Raw genomic sequence first — 16,544 nt, 5'->3', positions numbered from 1 at the left:
TAATCAAAAAGCCAGGCTGGTGCATCAGAAAGAGCCTCAGCTGTGTTTCAGGAGACCCAGACTAGCATTAGCGTAGCAAGGCCACCTGAGCACCCAGGCTCGGCCACCCTCTTAAGCCTGCAGGGCTGCTGTGAACACCAGCTGAAATCTATGTGAACTGTTAAGCACTAGGCAAACGTTAAAAAAATCACTGAAAGACAAATACCATGTAGGAAAAGTTTCTACAAAACATGAATGCAGACTTCCCTGGTGGCACAGTGATTAACAATCCGCCTGCCAATGCAGGGGACATGGGTTCGAGCCCTGGGCCGGGAAGATCCCACATGCTGCGGAGCAACTAAGCCCGTGCGCCACAACTACTTAAGCCTGCGTGCCTAGAGCCCGTGCTCCGCAACAAGAGAAGCCACTGCAATGAGAAGCCCGTGCACTGCCACAAAGAGTAGCCCCGGCTCACCACAACTAGAGAAAGCCCGCGCACAGCAATGAAGACCCAACGCAGCCAAAAAATAATTAATTAATTAATTAATTTTTTTTAAAAAAAGAATGCTCTTTAACAACCCTCAACTGAGCAGGACAGGCTGGAAGACTTCAACGTGGCTCCTAACCTGTGGGCTGCCCAAACGACCCAGAGTTACTTCTGGGGCCCCTGGCCTACAAGTACACAGAGAACTGTCGGTAGCCTGACTGAATGACACATGTAAGAGGCATTATTTTTCATAAAGTCTGTGCTGTTACAATCAGGTTTTTTAAAGGTTAATTCATAGTAGCTTTGTTGTGTACTCTCAAACAACTCAAATGGTAATAAATTTTTAAAATTCAAACTGCATACCAAGATTGGAAACCAATGACGTAACTTTTTACTTCACGATGGAAATTTTAAGGTATTCCCTAACTGAGCTGAGCTGAAGTCCAGGAAAGGCAGTAGGAAGAGCAAGCCCTCTAGCTGTGAGAGGGTGGGGAGACCAGAGCAGGCGCTTCCCTGCACCTGGGGGCGGGCACTTAAGCAAGGCCACTTGAGAGCCAAGCAAGGTCCCTGCCTCCCTTGATGGGCTTGCTCAAACCCGCTCTGTCCGGACAGCAAGCAGTCCTAGACAACCAGGAAATGGACCACAGAATCAGTGAGACTGATCTCCACGGCAGTGACGACACCACCAAAACAGAGAGCCCCGGGCGAGGCCTGAGATCCCCTGCATTAAGCCCTGCGTCTTCAGGGAGATGAACAAGGCCAATACTGCATGTCACCCCTGGAACCAACTCCCAAGCCCTCTTCCTCCCCCATGGAGACATTCTGCAAGCAGCTATTCTTAAATTGTTTTTGAAATCACAGCCTGGAGTACTAAAATTGAAACTCGTCGGAGACGGTGCTAAAAAGCCTGTTCTGATTTCCCGCACCGCATCACTTTTACTTTTGATTCACAAATCCCACTAACCACAGCCTCCATTATCAAGTTTTAAAATATAAGCGCAAACTATTTTTCTGTGTTTAATGCCATATGCGGGAAGGAGAAAGCAGAACATACAGGGAAGGTGCGAGAGCAAATAACTGAAGAGATCCACACATTGCAGCAAACTGCAGACAGAAGCACACAGATCCAGCAGACGGCAGTCACAGACGCAGGTGTGATCACGCAGAGGAACAAATGCCAGGAATACAGCCGCCACCTTACAGAGGAGACAGGAAGCAGCAGAAAGCCAGGAGCAGCGAACTGGGGGGAGCTAATTTCCCCAGCTCCAGCCTCCTTCAGGGATGACATCAGTGCCGGGTGAACCACCGTCTGAGCCTCACGCAGGAGGACTCCTCCTGACTTCCCCGGAACACCCGGACTCTAACTCCCAGACCAACAGCCTGGTGAGTTCTCCTTAGCCATATGTGAATTACGTAGATGGAGAGCTACACAATTCATGACAGTAATAATGGTAAATATTTACGTCAAATCTCAGAGAGAAATGGTGCATAAAACGGCTCTCCCACGTGTGTGGCCTGGGTTTGCTACACCTTTGCATAGAAAGACTAACGCCAAACCTAAGGGCAAGGATGTGCTCAGTGCAGGTCCCTTTGGAAATTTATTAAAAGCTAATCAAACAACCAAAACCTTCTGCTCGCTTGGTGGTAGGGTCAGGAATTGGATTCAAAGCCACACTGTACTATAAAGCAATGCTCTTTGACTTGGGGTTTGGGGCAGGGGGTTAGGCCTGGTCGGCACCAAGAAATATTTTTGTTCCATGAGGTTGCTAACAATTACCTGAAAAAATGTCCAAATAAAGCTGTTTTAGCTTATCTTCTACATTCCACTCTCCCTCTGTTCGTCTACCCCTGAAATTCTACCACAAATGCAAAACTCACGTCCCCTCTTAAAGAAGGGGAACCAGAAGACTTGTGGGACGTGGGGTGGCGGAGGGTTTTGTCTAGGATGACACTGGTCCTGAGACTGGGAGGCGGCACATGAAACTTTCACTGTCGACTGAAGCAGCAGCCCCAGCCTGCCAAGTGCACCTCTGCTCAGGCAGCCCCCGAAGCTGACATTCGCACTAGAAGATGACAGTGACACCAACCCCCTCTTCGGTGAACAACAAAAGATGCTGGAGAGCAAAAGGTAAAAGCAAGTTTAGAGATGAAAACTACCCTTCGGAAAACACGACCCATTTAGGAACTGTGATATTATCTTCTACGAACTCTCTTCAAAAGCAAACCAAATCAAATGCTGTTGTTAAAATGAACAAAGCTTTCAAGTTACCCACTCTGAATGCACCTGCTGAGATGAAAAATAACTCCTCTTTACAAAACATCTCAAATTCTACCACCAAGCCATTCCACAAGAGAATTCCTGGCCATGATCACTCACCAACTTTAAATTCCTTGAGGATAGGAACCAGGCCTATCTCCCTGAGTCAACAGGCAATGCCTGATACATGGTAGATACTCAAAACATCTGATGAACGGATGAAACGCTGCTCATCATTACACTCCTCTAAATGCAAACAATACTTAAGGCTACCACACTTAATACCCACTTAAGTATATCAGGCTGAGTAATAAAGTTTAAAAAAAAAAAAAAGAAATCAGACTACAACAGGGCTTGGACAGGATCTTCAGGAGAAGTACTCACAACTCACTTTCCAGTTCTTAGACTCAAGTCTGAACAAACTCTCCTAAGTATGAAGAGAGAAGCACACCAATAGGAGACTTTATCAATCCATGGATGAGAAGTCATGCGGGTAATCAGCTGCTTCAGTCACAAGGAAGAGACAAGAGCCTGTTCTTTTGGAATCCAAAGAGAAGATACAGTATTTTCAACAGGAAAGAACCAGCTAGCTGGACACCCATGCACTAAGGCTTCAGGAAAGGTCCACATGGCAGGACTGCCAGCCCAACTCATTTGACAAAAGACGTAGGTAACAAAAACTTTCAAACCTTAATTGAGTATTCTGCTATGATACTAGAGCTCCCAGTTTACTGGCACTACACTATTTAAAAACAAAAAAGTGTGTTAAAACTCACAACTGCAAATGGAATATGTTATGGTTTTAAGGCAGAACTAATGCCACCAGAAAAGGCTTCCGAAATGACATCACTAGAAAGAAAGGAGGCGGAGAGAGACAGATACCAGGTGGCAAAAGATACTTCACAAGCTTCAGGGGCATCAGAAAGTACAACCCAGAGGCCGAGCACAGTGCTCTGGAGTCTGGGTGCCTGGACCCGAATCTCCGCTCCATAACTTATTAGTCCTGCGACCCTGGGCAAATGACTTAACCTCTCTGATCTTCCATTTCCCTATCTGTAAGTGGGCACAATAATAGTACTTGAGAAGTCTACTCTGAGAATTAAATAGAATAATCGCTGCAGAAATATCGCCACGCTGCCTAACATGCAGTAACCGCTCCAATGTTTGCTACTGTTATTTTCAATTTTCCCAGTTTTGCGAACCATTCCTTTCGGGGAAGCCCGAACTGAACGCCCTAAGAAGGCCCCGCCGCGGTCCGAACCAAACGCAGCTCTGCACCCAGCCACCGTCTCTCCCCCAGCAAGTTTGGAAACTTCTTCCACGCCTCACCGTAACGTCTTTGTGACAGAAAGCTCCCAGTCGCGGGAGCCCGAGGCGCCCGAGGGAGACCGGAGCACGTGACCCGGGTCTCCCCGGACTCGCGGCGTCTGGGACCCTCACCCGCGTCGGTAGGACCGGACGGCGGGCACGCGGCTCTGCCTAGCACCGGGGCAGGGTGGGCGGCGCCCCCGCCGCTGGTCGGTCGGCCCCCGCCCTCGGCCGCCGCCCCAGTGCCGGGCCGCCCAGGCCAGGTCGCCCTGGCCGTCTCGGACCGGACGCCCCGGGAAACGGGCGTGCGCGGCGCCAGCCGGGGTCACACCCGGCGACCTCTGACACCCCCGCGGACACTCGGCCGGCCTGCCGCTGGGCCCGAAGACACGGAGCTCCCCAAGAGGCCGGGCCGGGCCTGCCCAAGACGCGGACGGCGCGCACCGGCGACCGAGGGCCGGGAGGGGGATGGGGCCGGGCCGCCTCTTACCGCGGCCGCTCCGCTGGGCTCCGGGCCGGGCGCGTCGCGAGGGCTCCGCCGAGGAGGAGACGAGGGGACGACAGGAGCGAAGGAAAGTCCAAGCTCCGATTCCGGCGGGCTCCTCGGCCTGTCCAACCTTCCAGCGCCGCCGCCGCCGCCGCCTCGGGCTTTATGGCCAAGACTCCGGCTCCGCTCCCACTTCCGCCACCGCCGCCGCCCCGAGCGGAAGTACCTGTCACGAGACGCTCGACGCCAGGGCTGCGGGGGGGAGCCCCGCCTCTACCGTGCGTCACGTTCAGCCGCCTCCGGCCCGGGCCTGGGTCACGTGGCCCAAACATGTCTGCCCCCATTGGCTGCGGCCATCTTTGAGGCCCGGCCGTGAGCAGGGTGGCGCCATGCTGGACCCACCCACCTGCCTCAGCCCCTGAACTTAGCACCTAAAGAGAAGCAAAGAAATTGAACCCACTAGAGCCCTGCGGTGGGCGGGGCACCCTACCCAGCTCCAGCTCCACCTGCACACATTAGAATGTACTCAGAACTTCGGCTCCATCTTCAAAAACATGCTCCTCTCATAGCCTTTTCTTACTGGTTCATGCAAACTTCATTCTTTTGGTTGCTGGGTACAAAAACTTTGGAATCATTCTTGATCCTCGTAGTGGGTTGAATAGTGACCCCCCACACACACACATCCTGGAACCCGTGGGTGTGACCTGATTTGGAAAAAGGGTATTTGAAGGTGTAATTAAGGATCTGGAGATGAGACCATCCTAGATTACCATGGGGGGGCCCTAAATCCAATGACAAGTGCCCTTATAAGAGACACGGAGAAGAGGAGGCCACGTGGAGATGGAGTCAGAGGCTGGAGTGAGTAGCCACAACCCAAAGAATGCCAACAGCGGGGTGGGGGGGGGCGGGGAGAAACGGTGTTGAGTTTAGACTTTTGTATTTGAGAGAACGTATTTCTGTTGTTTTAACTACCAAGCTTGTGATGATTTGTGTCAACAGTTCTAGGAAACTAACTCAACTCCCCTGTTTATCTCTCGGACCCCTCATCCACAAGCTTCAAAAGATATCCGGAATGTGACTCCTTACTATCTCTGCCACTACCCCTTGGTCTGAACCGCCATCATTTCTCACCTGGATTATGGCAACAACCTTGGCTTCCTGCTCGCACCTCATTCCCTATCCAGTCTTAACACAGTAGCCAGAGTAATTGTATAAAAATGTCAAACCATGTCATCCTCCTGCTCAAACTATTCCCATAGGTCAGAATAAAAACTAAAGGCTTTACAAACAAAAGGTCCTATCCTGGGAATTCCCTGGCAGTCCAGTGGTTAGGACTCCGCGCTTTCATTGCCAAGAGCCCATGTTGGATCCCTGGTTGGGGAATTAACATCCCGCAAGACGCCAAAAAAAAAAAAAAAAAAAAAAAAAGTCCTGACCCCTTAGATACTTCTCGGACCTCATCTCCTTCTAACATCCCCTCTGATCAGTCTGCTCAAACTACACTAGTTTAAGAAAAGAGAAGGCACACACGTAACTAAAGCCTTTGCAGTTGTATTTCTTTCGATCTGGACAGTTCTTCCCTCAGATATCTGTATGGCCACTCCCTCACTTTCTTCATGTTTTGACTTAAATGTCATCTTTTCAGTGAGAATGGCCTTCCCTAAATAAAACTGAAGTTCCCCTTCCTATCACACTAGACATAAAACATCCACTTGCTATCTGCCTTCCTGCTTTTTTGTTTCTTCATATTGCTTTCTTGTTTGTTTACTGTCCATCTCCCCCACTAGAATGGCAGTTACATAAGGGTATGCATTTTGTCTGTTTCATTCATTGCCATATCCTTGATTAGAACAGTGCTGGGGCACAGTAGATACTCAGTGAGTACCATTTATAGAGTATTCAGGGCAATGGAAGTTGGAAGTGGACTCAGAAGCCAAGAATTACGGTAATTCCATCCCACTCTGCAGCCATTCAAAATGCTAGGCTTAAAGAAACAACTAGAGAACACAGAAAAAGGCAGAGCACAAAAATAAAAAGAGACCTGTGAACCCCCAGCTTTCTAAGAAGCAGACCAAGATGGCTATTCAAATGCAAACATGGCTATTTCTCATGAAAAGGAAAGGACTACTCCGAAGAAACCCATCAGCCAAGAAGGTGGAGTCAGGAGCTGCAGAGAATTATTCCCAAGGAGCAGGATTGGACCCTTATCAGAAAACTGACAACACGTGCCTAACTGGATTTCAAAATTGCTGTGACCCAGTCGTAGCTATGTCACTCCTGTTTTTCCCCTTCTGAACAGAAGGGTCTGCTCTGGTTGTGATATGCTTGTCAACTCTATTTGTTGGCTCTGTGCTGTGGAGAGTAGAAAACATGTCTGTAGCTCACAGGTCTTCAGATCAAGAGAAACATATTCAAGAAGCTGTTCTTGAGGAATCACAGGAACTTCGTCTTCTGAGGAGCCTCATTTGCACCAGGACCTGATATACACAAGATCCACTATGAGCAAGTGATGTACTGCGATGAGATTTTTAGGGCCTCTGGGAGGAGGTGAGCATATCTGGCACACAGGAGAACTAGACAAAATCTGTGTCCTGAAGGTAGACCACGGTAGATTTTAAAAGGTGGTAAATTCTTTGTTCCTCCTTCGAGTTGTGGAATCTACTTCCCTTCCTTTTGAATTTGGGTTGGCCTTACTTTTTTTTTTTTCTAATAAAGTTATTTATATATTTATGTTTGGCTGTGTTGGGTCTTTGTTGCTGCGCGCAGGCTTTCTCTAGCTGTGGTGAGCGGGGGCTGCTCTTCGTTGCAGTGCACAGGCTTCTCACTGCGGTGGCTTCTCTTGTTGCGGAGCACGGGCTCTAAAGTGCAGGCTCAGTAGTTGTGGCTCACAGGCTTACTTGCTCCACGGCATGTGGGATCTTCCCGGACCAGGGCTCAAACCCATGTCCCCTGCATTGGCAGGCGGATTCTTAACCACTGTGCCACCAGGGAAGTCCCTATATTATCTTTAAGTTTTAACTATGGGACTGTATTAACTACCAAATATTTAAATTAGGGACTTCCCCGGTGGTCCAGTGGTTAAGACTCTGCGCTCCCAATGCAGGGAGCCCGCATTCGATCGATCCCTTGTCGGGGAACTAGATCCCCGCATGCCGCAACTGAAGATCCTGCACACGGCAACGAAGATGCCGTGATATTCGACACAGGTGGTGAGAAAGTCTCCCTAAGGAGGTGACATTTGAGCAGAGAGACCTGTTGATGAGATGGAGCGACCCTGCTGAGATTACCTGAGCAGAAGGTGTTACGGGACAAGGGAACAGCAGAGGCAATAGCTTTGTGCAGAGACAAGGTGTCCTGTTCAAGTGTGGTTGCAGAATGAGGGAGGGAGAGAGGGAAGAGAGGGGGTGGGGAGACGGGCAGAGCTGGCGGGTCTGAAGCAGAGCATGTGCGTGTCCATGTGTGAGGTGTGTCTCCCTTCACAGGCTGCTTCACTGCGGCCCTTCCCCTGTTCCCACGGCGACCCATGGCCCGTCCAGGCCCGCCACAGCCCAAGGATACTGCTTGCTTGATGTCTGCTGATTCATTCCCTCCTCGTCCGGCCTGGGGACCAGCACCTGCCCTGGCCTGCCTCAATGGCCCAGCACCCGCTGGGTACATGTCTGACCAATTCAACGCCGGGTCACATGTTGAATTTTTCTATGTGATGCAGCCTTGCATAATTTATAAAGTTCTCTGAGATTTTCTATTCAAACATAGATGGCTTGGCTCAAGGGTTCCACCCTTGGCAATTTTCACTAGTCCAGGAGTTAGGCTGGCTGGCCCTCCACCCCTGCTCCAGTCTTCCCTTCTTGGTACTTCCCCTGACCCCAGCACTCAGCCTGAGCCCCTGTGCCTTTCAGGTACTCCTGAGCTCCGTGGGCCTCAGTGTCCTCGTTCTGAAATGGTGTGGATAAGCCTGCCTCTCTGGGTCATTGTGGGACTCATATGTGAAAGTGACTTTCAAAGTGCTCCATCACATGTGGGGGAGACCAGAGTTACATGTCGGTTTCTGGGTGGTGGCTTCAGGCACTTTTCTTTAAGATGTGATCACTCATCCATTCATTCAAAAGTAATTAGGGACTGCCACAACTACTGAGCCTGCGCTCTAGAGCCCGAGAGCCACTACTACTGAAGCCCACACGCCTAGAGCCCGTGCTCCGCAACAAGACAAGCCACCAAAATGAGAAGCCCGCGCACCGCAACGAAGAGTATCCCCTGCTCACCGCAACTAGAGAAAGCCCGCACGCAGCAATGAAGACCCAACACAGCCAAAAATAAATATATATTTTTAAAAAATGTAATTAGGGACTTCCCTGGCGGTCCAGTGATTAGGACTGCACTTCCACTGCAGGGGGTGCGGGTTCGATCCCTGGTCAGGGAACTAAGATCCCACATGCTGCACAGCACAGCCCTCCCCCCAAAAAAATCAGCTTCCAGGTTGACCACAGGGACACAGAGATGAACCAGCCCAAGTCCCTGAGCGCCAGGAGATGCCAGTGGGCTGTGTGTGTGTGTGTGGAACGCCCACAAAAAGACAACCACACATCACACTAGACCCTGCTCCTCCGACAACTAGCCACAGGCTGCTTTCCAGAGCCTTCCTGCCCACAAGGCTGCACTGCAGCCCTCTGCCCACAGTGACCCTTTCATGGACAGGCACTCGACCAGCTCCAGAGCATCACGGTCTTTTTTGGGGGGTGGAGGAAGCAGACCTGTTGGGAGAAAGAAGACTTTTTTCCCAGGACAAAGAGTCAGCCAGGCCTAGGCTTGCTGGGGGCTTCCTGTCACCTGGAGAGCAGAGCCCGCGTGAGGTGGCAGGGACGCGTCAGAGGGACACAACCGGGGGCGCTTCATCCAGAGACGCCCGAGTCCTCCCTGCCCCCCAGCCTCTGCCACGTGCTTACTGGGGAGCCCCAGCCGCTCTGGGGCTGGTCTCCATGGAGCTGAGCAGCTGCAGGGCCCAGGTCCTACCTGCCTGGAAGCTCAGAGGCCTCGGCTCCCCTAGTAACCGCAGCCCAGAAACGTAGGTCGTGGACATCCCCACCGGGAAACTGGCCAACAGGACAGACGCAGGAGGTAAGGAGCTCAGAGGAGAGTCTGCTCTCACCTTCCCACCTTCCCCAGTGGCTGCTCCTAACGGCCTTCCTGGAGACGGCGTATGCGAATAAGTTTGCCAGAATTAGCAAATAAAAATACTCGCACTGAAACATCGTTTGTGTTCGTTGAATTCCCACATGGCGGCCGGTCCTCGCTGAGCATCACAGCCAACACAGTAACACTCACCTTGCACGTCCCTCCCGCTCCGTCCCTGCTCCTTCCCCGGCTGCCTGGTTTGCCAGGTCCTGAACCCGGGATAGAGTAGCAGCACGTGAAGCTGGGCCTCAGCCTCTGTCTTCCGGGGAGCTGAGGTAAGACAAGGCAGTGCAAGTAGATGTTCGTCGCTTGCATCCAAAAGAGCCCTGGTGACAACTCAGCCTCAGTTTCCTCCTCTGTGGCACGAGGATGACAGCTTCCGCCCCACTCACAGCCCAGGATGGACGATCACGTCAACGACCTTAGGAGGGGCAAGGTGGCCAGGCCGGAGCCAAGAGGTCACGGCAGCCACTGCTGGAGAGCTGCCCCACTACCCCAAGCCAACGGGCTGGGAGGCAGGTGCCGTGCCCTCAGCAGCTGTGGCCCTCCCACGTTCTCTCCCATGGGCCGCGTCTCTGCGAGTGCCCCTTCTTGGGGTCACTGCGCCTGACTCTTTCAGACTCTGTGCTTCAGATTAAAAAGCACTGTGGGGACCAGGGGCGCCTGCCTCCACCCGTCGTCCTTCCTACGCTGTGCGTTGAAGCCCTCCTGGGGCTCCATCCTGACAAGCTGTGGGTGTCTCGTCCTGCCTTCACCTGACCAACACGGGCCCCCTGTGCGCACCTTCCATCCCCCAACGGCCTTCAAGGCCCTACATCATCTGGCCTTTGTATCTTTCATCTATTTATTCATTCAACAAATGTAGCTTGAGCACTTACTGCGTGGCGGGCACTGGAGAGACAGCAGAGAACAAAACAAACAAAAATCCCTGCCTTCATGTAACCTATATTCTAGTGGCAGACACAGAACATAAACCATGTAAATAAGTAAGATAGTATATTAGGCACTTCCCTGGTGGTCCAGTGGCTAAGACTCTGCCCTCCCAATGCAGGGGGCCCAGGTTCGATCCCTGGTCAGGAAACTAGATCCCACATGCATGCCACAACTAAGAGTTCACATGCCACAACTAAGGAGCCCGCCAGCCGTAACTAGGAACTGGCGCAACCAAAGAAAGAAAGAAAGAAAATATTATGGTACATTACACGGTGATAAGTGTGGGGAAGAGAAATAAAGCAGGGCAGTGGGTGGCGAGTGACCCCGGCCCCCGGCCTCCCTGTCTCCTGGGATCAGGCCCCTCCTGCCGCACCAGCTTCTTCCGGCTCCCAGATACGCTGAGCTTGCCCCTGCCACTGCCCATCCAGCTCCGCTGGCCCAGACAGTCCCCCTGCCCCCGTTTCCAAGATCTTCTCGGGGTTGGATCCTTCTTACCACTGAACTCAAAGGACACTGCAGGGAGGCCCTCACGGGTCAATATAACCTTGTTACCTTGTTACATTGTCTCCAAAGCACCTCTCTGAGCAAGGATCCCCTGTAATTATTCATTTCCTTGTTTTATGGGGAAACTCTCCCTCCTCCTACAATTCCCCCTTCCTGAGAGCAGGGACCTTGTCTACCTGGTTTGATGCTGTGATTCCAACGCCTGGAACAGTGCCTGGGACATGACAGATACTCAGTGAATATTCACTGAATGACTGATAAATTCATTGCTCTCCCATCCCCCTACTCCTCTCCTTTCACATAAAGAATTCCCCCCTTTCCTTTAAGGCTAGTTCATCAAGAATATATTAGTAGAGACTTCCCTGGTGGCGCAGTGGTTAAGAATCCACCTGCCAACGCAGGGGACACGGGTTTGAGCCCCGGTCTGGGAAGATCCCACACGCCGTGGAGCAACTAAGCCGGTGCACCACAACTACTGAGCCTGCGCTCTAGAGTCCACAAGCCACAACTACTGAGCCCACGTGCCGCAACTACTGAAGCCCGCCCACCTAGAGCCCGTGCTCCGCAACAAGAGAAGCCACTGCAATGAGAAGCCCGCGCACCGTAACGAAGGGTAGCCCCGGCTCTCTGCAACTAGAGAAAGCCCGCGTGCAGCAATGAAGACCTGATGTAGCCAAAGATAAATAAATAAATAAGATTAAAAAAAAAAGAATATATTGGTAAACACACCGTCACAGTACTGTGTTACAGAAGGCAACCCTACCTGCTATAACAAATAGGTCTCCAAATGAGTCAGATATCAAACAAAACAGAAGCAGGCGCCTTTCCCCCACACACTGACGTGGGGACCGGGCTCATTCTCCCCTGTGGCCACACCATTCCCAAGGGGCTTGTCATTGTCTAGATAGAGCTGGTAGCAGGGGCAGACCTTTGTGGAGATGGCACATCTTCTTAATGCCTGGGTGTGCAAGGGACACATGCCACCTCTGCTCATGTTACTTTGGTAAGAGCTAGTCATGCTGCACACCTGGATGCAAGAGGACCTACGAAACAGGGGCCCAGGTGAGGCAACAGCTGTGCACTCCAGAAGAGGGAGAGTAAACCCCGCTGGGGAGCTGTCTGCCTCTGCCACTGATACAGCGTGGGGATCACTGGGTACAGGAAGTGAAGGAGCGAGGGTGGCCCAGGAGAAACACCTGAGGTAGCCTGGGAGACAGAGTAGTCAAGGAGGGCTTCCCAGAGCAGGAGGTGCTGCGGTGACTCATGAAGGATGATTAAGAACCTGCTGGGGGCTTCCCTGGTGGCGCAGTGGTTGAGAATCCGCCTGCCAGTGCAGGGGGCACGGGTTCAAGCCCTGCTCTGGGAAGATCCCACATGCCGCAGAGCAACTAAGCCCGTGCACCACAACTACTGAGCCTGCGCTCTAGAGCCCACAAGCCACAACTACTGAGCCCACGTGCCACAACTACTGAAGCCCGCGCGCCTAGAGCCTGTGCTCTGCAACAAGAGAAGCCACCGCAATGAGAAGCCCACGCACCGCAAGAAAGAAAAGCCTCCACTCGTCGCAACTAGAGAAAGCCCGCGTGCAGCAACGAAGACCCAACGCAGCCAAAAATAAATAAATTAAAAAAAAAAAAGAAGAAGAACCTGCTGGGCCAAGAGGAAGGCGACTGCTTGGGAGGGATAGCTGGGTGCGAACGTTTAGAGAAAAGAGAGCGCATGACATAACTCATTCCAGAAATTGCTGGCAGCATAGTGTGCCTGGGGAACAGAGTTCAAGGGAAGGAAGCAGGAGCAGTAAGGAAACTCACGCACGAAGACTGGGTCGTGGTGGGTCGTGAATGCCTTTGATCCAGATGTCAACGGGGGGCCTTTTCCTGTTTTCATCGTATTGACAGCCAAGGTCCAAAATTGAGGGCAAAGAGCATGCAGGATCTGACACTTGGGATGACTAGGACATCGGCTGAGACGGGGGCGCACACGCACAGAGAAGCGGCAGGACGGGCCCCGCCACCACGGCTCCCCTCCTCCCCTACCCACACAAGCAGCAGCAGCAGCAGAACCGTGGGCAGACGGGACAGAGGGAATGCTTGCAGCCACGGGGCCGCTGAGCCCAGAGCACTGGGCTCCCCCTCCCCCGCCGTTGCCACGGTGAGGTGTAAAGCTGGGGGGGGAGGCAGGACGGGCTAGCGTCTCATTTCCCAGGGGAACCTCTGCGTCGTGGGCACCAGATGTGTGGATCCTGCCCTCTGCCTTCCTGGCAGGGACAGGACAGGGGCTCAAAGAGCAGGCTGCAGGGCGGCTGCCTGCAAACCTGCGTGGGTATGGCCACCAGGCAGGCCTCTCCCAGAGTCAAGGGGTTGGTCCAAAGGGCAGAAGACTTGAGCCTCTGTATCAGCGATCTACTGCTACAAAACGAAACACCCCCAAACCTGAGGGCCATAAACTTGGGCTCATTTCTTATCTCATGATTCCTGTGGGCCAGGAGGTCAGACTGAAGATCACGTGCATTGACTTATCTCTACTCGTGCTGTCTGGGGCCTCAGCTGAGAGCCGTGAAGGCTGGGAGCTAGGGTGATCTGAAGGCCTGCCTGGGGCTCGCTCACACGCTGGCCGACTGGTGCAGCCCAATAAGCTTCTTTCCATAGGGCTGTTTGTGTCCACACAACACGGCAGCTGGCTTCCCCCTGAGAAAACTACCCAAAGGACTGAGGTAGACGCTGTAACGTCGGATAGGACCGAGCCTCCGAAGTCCTATGTCATCACCTCCACAGAACTCAGCTGGTCACACAGGTCAGCTCCCATTCGGTGGGAGAGGGGACCACGGAAGGACGTGAACCCTGGCGGTAAGAACCACGGTGGCCAACGTGGAGGCTGGAGACCACAGCTCTCTCATTGGCTCTGCAGCCAGGAGGGCTGCCCAGGGACAGGGCACCTGAAGAGGATGAGCCAGAGGGGCAGGAAGAGTTCAAACCTGAGTCAGCCCTCCCTCATCACAGACCTGAGCTGTGGGACGGCCCTAAAGGGCTCTGCGGATAACTCACACATGGCCTGTGCGGGATGCAGGCCCAACAGAGATGGCAGTGCTCACGGAGCAGCTGGGACCTGAAAGATCTGTCCACAAGATGGCCCTTTCCCCACTGCCCTCCAGTGTCACCTTGGCCATAAATCTGATGACTGGGTATTTATGGCTCTATTTCTAGACTGTCCTGTTCCACTGATCTGTTTGCCCATCTTTATGGCAGTCCCACACTAGATTAATCACTGTACTTACATTATAGATCCTGATAGCTGGCAGTGTACGTCCTCCAACTTCCTTCCTCCTCTCCTGGATGGTCTTGGCTGTTGTTGGCCTTTTGCATTTCCATGTAAATTTTAGAATCAACTTGTCAATTTCCACCCCAAAAAATTCTGCTAGAATATAGACTGGAACTGCATGGCATTTATACTCCACTTGGGGAGAATTTTATTGAGTTATACAGTTACTTATTATTTGAATGCTTTTTCCTATGTATGTTACACTTCAAAAATACTTAATGTCATTAAGAATTCTGCTACCCAGAGCATATTTCATACTTATATTACAAGACATTGAGATTCTTCAACCAACTAACACTAAATTTTTTTGTTTTAATTTTACATTTTTTTCCCAGGGGGTCTGTGTTCCCTCAAATTCCATTGTTTGCATACCATCTTCCCATGCCATCAATACTGCTATTTATGGAAAGGGAGTTGACTTAGAAATTTTTTAAACTTTTTTTTTTTAAGAAAACCTTTGGGGCTTCCCTGGTGGCGCAGTGGTTGAGAGTCCGCCTGCCGATGCAGGAGACACGGGTTCGTGCCCCGGGCCGGGAATATCCCACATGCCGCGGAGTGGCTAGGCTCGTGAGCCATGGCTGCTGAGCCTGTGCATCCGGAGCCTGTGCTCTGCAAGGGGAGAGGCCACAACAGTGAGAGGCCCGCGTACTGCAAAAAAAAAAAAAAAAAAAAGAAAGAAAGAAAAACTTTGTATCACCATCATAAGGGGATAATGAGTCTCTATTGACATATATAGAAGATAACTGGCAAAATAAGCATAATGAAAATAAGCATTATTGAATTATAACTAGATACTGTCTGCTGAAGGAAGCCTGCTCTTTCTTTGTTCAAAATGTGTATTTGCAAGTGTCAGAGAAATGCAACATACACACTGCTATCATACTTAGAATTTCTCCTTGAGGTATTCAGAAAGATTGGAAAATAACTGGAAAAGGAATAATTTTGTCACTTTTCTCTTTTGGAGCTAATTCTAGATCCACATGTAGGTGTAAGAAATAATCCAGAGACACGGCTTGAACACTTTACTGACTGTCCCCCAAGGGTGACATTTTTGCAAAGCTATAGCTCTTCAGTGCGAGGACACTGACACTGGTTGTATTCAGAGCTCCTCAGTCTCACTTGTGCTTTCTGCGTGTGTGTGTGCGTGTGCACGCCCATGCGCGTGCATGCTACGTGCTATGTAACTGAATCCCCTGTGTCGGTCCGTGTATCCACCACCAGACTGTTTTTTCATTACGTCCTCACTCGGGAACCCGGGCCGATGGCGCCAGCCTCCAGCACTGCGGACCACCCGCCGCTGTGCTTGTTCCAGGGGCGCAGATGCGGAAACTCCTGCCCTGCCTCTGCAAGGCCGCTGCCCACGTGTCAAACACGATGCCTCCATTCGTGTGTCCTTAGACAAAGCCTGTCACCTGGTCACAACAACTTCCATGATGCAGGAAAGCATGATCTTACTATGACTCTGAAAGGAGCATTAATGAACAGCATTGAATATCTGGACAGTATTTGAATATTAATGACCATCATCATACCATTTAGACACTTCTCTCCCATTGACTGCACCAGTGAGCAACCTAAAAGGCCAGGACTGTATTCCATTCTTGGAAGAAACAAGGCAAATAGAACACAAACTGTTACGTAAAACTTTCAAAATAACCTAACACAGGTATTCCCCACCTTTTGAAAGTTCGCTTTATGCCACTTCGCTTTTACGAAAAGACCTATGTTAGTACCTGTTTTCACTAACCAAAAGATCTCTAAAGAGGATTTTCACTTTTACGAAAAAAGGCAAAAAGCAGAAATAGTGTTCACCATGTGTTCTGCAGCAAGCTGTCACAGAGGCAGCGCACGTTCTCAGCAGCAGGGGTGGCCCCGCCAAGCTCCTTCCCCCAGGAGCCACACTCAGCAGCTCAGCGTCAAGCCACCACAAGCTTTAAACTGTGTCTGCAAGCATCTTATCCTGATTTATTCTGTGCATCTGTGAGCAAGATGTGTCCTAAGGTAACTGCTCCTTCGCTTGATGCCATTTGGCTTATGAAAGCTTTCTTAGGAACGCTTTCCTTTCGGATCGTGGGGGAAAGCTGTTATTAATAATGCTG

At 51.4% G+C, this 16,544-nt stretch overlaps 1 protein-coding gene across 3 annotated transcripts in view; it reads right to left on the bottom strand.

The window, feature by feature from the left end:
• Positions 1-4,730, bottom strand: part of RAB7A (RAB7A, member RAS oncogene family) — a 72,561-nt gene extending 67,831 nt beyond the window's left edge. For all 3 annotated transcript variants that reach the window (XM_082639176.1, XM_082639174.1, XM_082639175.1), the window contains exon 1: positions 4,522-4,730. The gene's annotated coding sequence lies outside the window, so the exon portion shown is untranslated. The remainder of the gene's footprint in view (positions 1-4,521) is intronic.
• Positions 4,731-16,544: the final 11,814 nt, after the last annotated feature.

Source organism: Mesoplodon mirus (genome assembly GCF_964341445.2).
Source record: "Mesoplodon mirus genome assembly, chromosome: 12".
In the NCBI taxonomy this organism is placed as follows: domain Eukaryota; kingdom Metazoa; phylum Chordata; class Mammalia; order Artiodactyla; family Ziphiidae; genus Mesoplodon; species Mesoplodon mirus.
This window is presented reverse-complemented; position numbering and strand designations above follow the sequence as displayed.